Here is an 8,855-nt window from a genome sequence, read left to right as displayed (position 1 = left end):
CGTATTACGCCCCTTGGGGCCGGGGGGCGAAAGCCATACGGGATTTAACAGGGCGGTCATGGAGTTTGGACTTCTTTCGTGACAAATTCAATCTGCTGCGCCTCCGTCATGAGATGTTTACCAAGGTGCTCCAAGAACCCGGTATCACATGGAATAGACAAAGCAATCGGATGACCGGCGGCATGGCACAGTGGAGGAGACTCATATGGGTATGGGTGTGTTACCGGTTATTTTTTGGGCATGCTTATGTATGTGTGATATTGCGTAATGACAATTTGCATATTCGTAGGAGTGTTCGTTCGCCAAGACATACTTCTACTTCGGGGAGCCAAAGTGGGAGAAGTTGGAGATAATTTTCGGTGGTATTGTGGTCAGGTTGTTCCAGGGAAATTCCAATGACATTGATGAGTACGAGCCCAGTGATGACGAGCCAGATATTGTGTTCTTGGAAAAGAAACAAAGGACGGAGCCGGAGCTTGAGGTTGTTGATTTGGTGTCCAGCGAGGACGATGAATGAAGGAAAGTGGTTTGTTGTCAGCCAATTGCATATGCTTGTCTTGTGGGTTATGGTCACCTTTTGACTTTTTGGTTCGCGTCTTCGCTTATTTGGACTTGGACGGATAACATTTCTTATGATATGGAATTGATTAGTCGTAGTGGTTGTTTGCAAAACGTTAGTTTTCCGGCAATGTTTGTTACAAGATAGTCCTTTTCGGCTACATTTTAATTCATCCGTTCTCATTTAACTTATTCATTAAAACCGTGCCAAATCGATTCAATGGTCGTAAACAAAAATCAATTTAAATTTCAAGAAAAACTGGTAAGCAGCCAATGCAAAAACAGAACATATCACATATGACCACTATGTAATAAAGACGTGAAGGAACTGAAGAATAGAAAAACGTAATATCCACAACCACGCTACTTCGTCGTTTAGCACCACCTGCTCAAATAGTTCTGTTCTGCTACTTCCGGATGGGCTCACTGCGCGAAGGAAGTTTGACGTAACCAGGATGCCATTCATGTATAGTTGCAGCATAATGCAAACGGTTAGCTTTGAACACGAGACACGTTGCTTACTGTCCATTTGAGCTGTGACCGGACCAAAACATAATTGGACCCACTGCTTCACTTATTCCTGTTTATGGTTGTTTTTCCCATCCGAATGGTGGTGCAACAGTGTAAACACTGCAGCGGATAGCCTTAATGTTAAGGCTGCATGTCTGCAAAAGCATTTGCCTTATATGGAATCAAACAATGGTTACAGCGGGATGCAGCAGGCTTTGCGTGTCGCCGTGACCATGACTAGCCTTTTGCTCCTTTCTCGTGATGCTGCAGTGCTGCGTCCCTCACTGTGACTCAGCAAGTATGAATCATGTACACAGCTTACTACATACTCACCTGCCAACTTCTATAAATTGAAGGCTTCAGAAACCCAATATTCAGTGCGAAACCATCTTGGAGCATTGCATTCTTCTTCCTTCCAGACTCATTCCATTCCCCCCATATTCTGTCGGCACATTTTGCATTGGGAGCAAGTTGGTCAATTTCCGTTCCAATATGGGTACAAGCCCATTGTAAATCATACGCTACAGGTGTACTTATCCGGCAAGATCGGAACATAGGTCCAACGATATTCCCGAAAGATATATGACTGCCGTAATGAAGACAGTTGTGGTGGATATCCCACTATCTCATGCAAATCATAGTGGATATACCACTATCTCACGCACGGCGGCATTGGTGGATATACCATTATCTCATTACGGACGCCGTCTGATCGTACATCCATGGAAGCATATTCACCCAAACATCTCGAAACTCCATTGCGAGTCCAATTTCGGTGAAATGCTTGTACCGATATGGTCGAGAACATCAACGGGGCCATTAAAGAGATAATCATGGTCGTCGCAGACGACGCAAATGTACTTGTCGAACGGGTGTGCATTTGTCATATGTATTTTTTATTTGTAAATGTAGTGCAACGATTACTTTAAATTGCATTTGACTTTTATAATAAAATTGCTTTTATATATTTATTTGTAAGTATGGGTATAACCTTCTTAAACTGAATTTAGCTGTTGTTGTTGGTGGTGATATTAAGGTCGATTTTCACAGCACAACATTGAACTTACCGTGTTGTGCTTTACGTCCATCATTTGCAGCAGAGCGTATTTTATGTTTTGTGCTCTTAATAAAATATGAAAGAGTTATAATTACGTGCGTATACAGTAATAATTGCGGTGGGTTGAGTGGACGAAAGGGAAGTTGGGCAGTTGCGCGATAAATACGGCGTCACCGCCTATATTGTGTACTGCCCCACAGAAGCAATCTCATGCCCTGTACTATTATTCACCACCTGTTCGAAAACAATACAGACTCGGCCGTTACGAAAATTTATTTTAACCCGTTTGTAGAGCCAGCCACATAACCACAATGCCAAGACGGGGACGAATGGGACACGCCCGTCACTTCTATAGTGCACAATGGACGCAGAAGGTTGACGATGTGTTCGTCAATGCACTGGCGTACCAAGCTCTGCAAGGAAGGCCGCAGTCTGATTGACGCATAACAAATTTGGCATCGTTGAATTGCGCTGCCACCCAGGTAGAAAATTTGGTCGGACGACATTGGACGATGAATTTTTACAAGAAGAAGCTTCGACTCGTCCGGTTGAGGTATGACACGTTCAAAAAAGTTCTGTCGGATCGGAGTATAACATGGGACGAGAACACAAATCGGTGCTTGCCGACGAGGAAGCGTGGAGGAGAATATTCCGGGTATGTGTTACAAGTTGAGACTTTAATTTTGTGTATGTTGATTCCGTACAATTGCAGTAACTAAGTGGAAAATAATGTTCTCATGCCAAAACTCGGCGCACGAAGGCCACCCCATTCGCTAGGGCATATCTCTACGCGGGCGAACGTAGGTGGTGGGAGATGAAGGAGATTTTTTGCGGCGATGACGTCACCGCATCTGACAGAACCAGCTCTGACAATGGGGGTGATTGTATGGAAGGCGGAACTAGGACAGGTTCTATGAGATTACACAATGAAGGAGAGAATGAGGTAATTGATTTGGTTACCAGTTCGGAGGACGAATGACGGTGGCCGGTTAAGAATGGAAGTCAGAGGTTGCAATATTGCCTACGAAGGCTTAACCTTTCATCACCCATAATTGATGCACGGAAGTACATGCATTAATCGCTTGATGAACAGTTTGGAAGTTTTGTTAATCCAAGGTTTTACTAGATGTTGTTTTCGTGGCAAATGATGCGCCGAACAGTATGGAAGTATGTTTATGTTCATCCCCGATTTTACTTCACGTGGTTTGGGTAGCACATGATGCGCCTGACCACTTCGCCTTTGAAATTGCAAATTTTACCGTTCTAAATATGGGTAAGGGAAAAAAACTGGGAGAACATTACAACAAACACATGTTATGTAATGATATGCATATCTGCGTAGCAAATGCAGTTGGAAAACACCAACTGCAGTCATAAACATCGGGTGCAAGATTCTACAAGCATTGTTCAGTAGATAAATATATAGCATACCGAAGATATTTTCACAGAGCTAATAAAACAACAATACTTGGTTTGTGCTTAGCGACAGTTGGGGGTAAGTACAAAAAGAGAGTGACATTTCAGGCAGCACAACCATTCAGCCGTGAACACACTAGATTTTGCCTGCCAGCATGAGCCGAACAAACTTGGTCCTGGAATCCCTTGTTTGCCACAATCAACTATTCGTTCTCATCCAAGCTTTCTAGCTCTCTGACTTGCTGCAAGATGAGCGAACGGTGTTCCGGATCTCCGAACTCATTCTCTAGGACCCTGGTCAGTCTTCCAAGTGCGCGTCGGTTGATTCACAGAAGTTAGTAACCATCTCAACCAATCTGGGGAAACCATCGCCCACCTCGCTCTCTGTGCGTTTTTTCGAGGATGATCCTCCAGTTCGTTTCACCGCACTGGATGAATTCTGAGTGCGATCAACGTTGGGAATGAAAGAGGAATCCAGTTCATCACCAAGGCATACATCACATGGCTCCTCAATGCCAGCGTCACGACGCACATTACACTCTTGCGTCTCTGCAGTCTCCTCGTTCGTAACCTCGGTGGCCTCCTTAAATGGATTCATGCTCCGTTCTCCAGTTGCACGGTCTCTGCCAAAAATTTCGCGCCACGCAGGGAAAAATGGCCATGCCCTTTGTCTCATCCCCTTCGTAGATGGATCCAACTGGAACAGAAATATTAAGGACGTTAACAATAATTGTAACGGACGGTAGCACCCATTCGCTATAGGATAGAAAAGACGATAAATTTACGTGCGTACCTTCACGTAATCATCCCAGACTGCGTCATCTTCAACGGTTACAATGTTCCGACTTTCGTCCCAACCAAAGCCAGACCTTGTAAGCATAGTGGTGAGGGTCGAGTATTGTTTTTTTCCATACGTGCAGTTTTGAGATGATGTGTGGGTTCACCTTGATATTGGCTTGTGGGAAGTGCTTCGCGATGTAAGACTCCAACTGGCCAAGATACCCAGTCTGGAATCCATTATCGCATTTCCAACCTATAACCACCAGATTCCTCAGCGCTGCAACAAGACATTCCTCCTCCATAATAGTCCACATGCGGCGGCCCATAGACCTTTCTTTGTTCGCACCACGACGGCGCGGCATGCTGCTACCCTCATCAGAACCAAGTTCCATATTATGATTAAAGAACAAATGTCCAACCGTGCGTAAACCTGCACCGAAAAATGCATCATTAGATCCACGATATCAACACAGTGGGATATATGTCAAGGACGTTATCAGAACATAAAATATAAAACGCATTGTAAACATGACACCTAGAAAACAACAGAAACTGGACAGGAAGGAGGCGGAACGAAGGGACAAGATTTAATGTGAACGAGTAGGAATCGAAACAAAATAAAAAGGGACTGTTTAGAACAACGCGGAACTAGGACAGATTCGTTAAGACGAGGTCATCTCGACTGGCGCTACACGGAATGCCACTGCACTATAGTGATTACAACTGAAATGTCAAATAACAAGTTTAATGTTGGAGACAATGGATTAAAACTGTTCCTAACGAAAGCATCGGCCTGAGTATTGTGTAAGAATAGATCATGAACGGTAGCCTGTCCAGTCGTTGTACATGGACGTTGCCAGTGTATCCCTCCAACTGGTCCACATGGGGCTCGTCTCTATGTTGCAGACATTTTCATGCTCGTTATCCAACTCATCGAGTCCGGTCGTCGGTAAATCATGCTCCAGCGGGTCATCAGGCATTTGTTGTCTTAGAAAATTATGTAGTAAGCAGCAGGCCAAGATAATCCTGCTTTAGATTCTGATGGGGTAGAATGACTGACTCCTCAGAGTGGCCCAGTGCATTTTAAGCAACCCAAACGTACGCTCAATTACGTTACGCGCAGACGCGTGCTTAAGATTGAAAAACTCGCAATAGTTCTGGGGTCCTCTCACACCGGTGTCCCACTCGTGTAGATGGTAGCGAACACCTTTGTATGGAGTCAAGAAGCCTTCCGCATTAGCATAGCCATTGTCACACAAGTAGTATTGACCTACAAAAGACACAACATGCGGTTATGTAGTATTTGAGTGCAATTCAACGTGCAACAGTACTATGAACGATGTACAGAAGACATAGGAAAGTGGTTGATACTTGATACAGACCTGATGACACTCTTAGCCCACCGGGTCTGTGTACGGCATCACGGAGAACACGGCTATCCGCCGCACTTCCCTCCCAATCGGAAAGCACATAAATAAATTGCATGTTTGGGTTGCAAACACCAAGAACGTTCAAAGCAGCATGACCCTTGCGGGTTCGGTACCTTCGCTCTTCATGTTCAGGTACGCGAACGTCAATGAAAGTCCCATCCAAGGCCCCCAGATATCCCTACACAATGGAGTTCAATCGTCAAGGGGAATGAAATGTAACAGTAAGAAAAGGAGCAGGATAGAGTAGTAAAAAATGATGTGTGCAATGGGGACGAAACAAAGAACAACTCATGTACCTTGAACCATTTCCACTTTAGGTCGACGCAGTCCTCGGTAATGGGAATTGGCCTAGCCAAGAGGACATTGTACAACTTAATGACTGAATTCAGCACACGGTGGAAATGTTTGTGGATCGTGCGGCCGGAACGGATAAAATGATGTTTCACCACACTATTCTTTTTTTGTTTGGCCACGATGCTTAGGAAAATAGCTACCTGCTCGGGAACAGTTAGGTGTTTCGTCGGGGTCACACCACCTGAGTACTGAAGCATGTAGCACAAGCGACCGAAGGTGTTGCGGTCCATCCGAAGATTGTGAAGACATGATTCGTCTGAAACGGAAACCAACCTATGTAGATGGCGAATCTGGTCCGGTATCTGAGTGCTCATGACGTATCTTCTGGCCCTCCGTACACGTCGGGTAGGGCTTCGACGGGCAAGGTATTTGGTAACATAAGAAAATATAGTCAAAGCAACGGCAAGCTCGTCCATGATTTGTTGTAAAATTATTAAACCCAAGGTAACTCTTTCGAAAGACCTCATCCTAAATACCAAATATGGACTGTTCAATATAGGAATTTTTTAGGAAACACAGTACACCATGAAATTGACTGTGAACGAAAGTAGTTGATAGAGCAGAATGATGGAAAAGAGGTGGGGGGAAAAGATTCTTTAGATCTGAACACACAACCTAAATATAGGTGACGACGGTACCAAATAGAATATGCAATGAAGTAAAAAGTGTTAATATTTCAAGGTATATGTGGTGTGAAAGAGAAGTCAACGAAATCAGGCGAGCGACGAGGGGTAAGAGGTTACAAAATGGGAAAATAGACGAAAGAGCGTTAACGGACCAAGAATATGAGAATGGAGTTCATAGCATATGACAAGTTAGTAAATATTGCAGGAACAAAGTTAAAGAGTACGCGTAGGGTTTCAGACGAACTCACCGTCGGATCCGTACTATTCCCGACCTAACCGAAGAAGACGACGGAGGACGCCTGACGGGAGACTTCAGAACGCGTAACAGAACTCCGACCCAGAATCTTGCAGTTAGAAATGGAGAGAGAAAAAATCCGTTAACGATTCCAGAAATATGAAATCAGTGACAAATATATGAAATACGAGTAGAACTAGATACACATACACGGTGTGCGGAGCGTGCAACTATCTGGACTGGAAGAACTCACCTCGCCACGAAGAAGAGAAGAGTGGTTGCACAAGCTATCCTGTAGAGTGAAGATCTGAAATGACGGGGGACGCGTTGGTGGGAAATGAAAAGTCAGAAGAAATGAAGTCGGTAGGTGAGCAGGGACAACGGCGTCATTTCCGGTAGAAAAGCAAGGATACAAACGTAAATTTCGCAGGCGAGGGACGGTGGGATGAATGGACGGGATTCAAATCCCAGCCCCCAATTCCGGATTCAGAAGAGGGGTGTTGTCCAGCCCACTACCGGGCCTTGCCGTTTCGTCCCGGGCTACGCAAATGGAAAGTGAACGGTGGGCATTGCCCGATTAACGCGGATATCCCGTCATTTCCGGCTTAGTAAACAAGGCCTTGAAGTACATGACTTGGCGAAGAGACTCCTCCGGTGGCATCATTTGCTCAAATATGCCGCCGATGAGGAACCCTCCGAGCTCGGACTTCATGACAGTGGACAATGGTCGGACTTCATAACTTATATCTGTTTGAATTAGATCAAAGGGTTATATTTTTTTAAGTTACAACAATGAATTTATAAAAATTATAAAGATAGATTTATATAATGAATAATGCATAAAATAGACATGCACATGTATAGATATACATATATACAATATTTTCAAATAAAAAATTACAAAAATATAAGGGGCTGGTGGCAAAGGAGGAGGCGCAGGCACAGGCAAGTCTAGGAAGGGGGGGGGGCACTACGTGAGAAACGACGAATTTTTCTTTTCTTTTTTCTGTATTTATTGTTTTTTAATTTTTACATTTTTATATATAAATAATATATAAGATTTGGACAGGTGATTTATATCATATAAAATCCAATAACTGTAAATTAAAGATAAAATAATTAGAAAAAAGAAACTTCGTGTGTGCACAATACCACTCGCATGAAGGGGTATTCTGCACCTTTTTGTAAAGATTACGGGGTAAATTGCTCTTTTATTTTTTATAAGGGGGTAATATCTATTTTTCATATTAAAGGTAGGTTACTTACAATTTGCCGTATAATAATGTGTGTTTTTGTAATTGTTAAGGGTACACAATTCGTACATGTCATTTTCCGTCAATCTTCAAAATTTGATTTCATTTCTCTGAAATTTGTGAAATTAAAAAGAAAGAGTTTGATGCAATTTATCCCTTGTGATATTACAAATGAGCAAATTACTCCTTATAAGAAATTAGCAATTTATTCGCTGTACTTTTTAAAATGATGCAATTTATTCCCTTGTATAGGGAGATAAATTGTTTCACTTTAAAAAACACGAGTAAATTGCTGTAGTTTAGAAAATATAGGGTGTAAATTTTTAATTTTTTCTATAGAGAGGTAATTTGTGTTGTAATTTTTAATAAATATTACATGAAATTCATAGATTAGGTTGAGAAAAAGAGAAAAAATATTTGTCCCACATTGAAGAATGATGGGAGAATGATGGGAAGCGATAAGTACATAAGATATTGTGGGAGTGAGTGTTATACACTCATATTTCTCTATCATACATAGGAAGTTTATTAAAATTATAAACTCTTTATATTAAGTCCAAATTCAAATTTAAGTTGGAAGTGTTATGGAGACTAGAGTGAAAATGGGGGTACCCAACACGCGCCCTAGCTCGGCTT

The sequence above is a fragment of the Sesamum indicum genome, linkage group LG5 (genome assembly GCF_000512975.1).
Source record: "Sesamum indicum cultivar Zhongzhi No. 13 linkage group LG5, S_indicum_v1.0, whole genome shotgun sequence".
Taxonomy (NCBI): Eukaryota; Viridiplantae; Streptophyta; class Magnoliopsida; order Lamiales; family Pedaliaceae; genus Sesamum; species Sesamum indicum.
Note: the sequence above shows the minus strand (reverse complement) of the source record.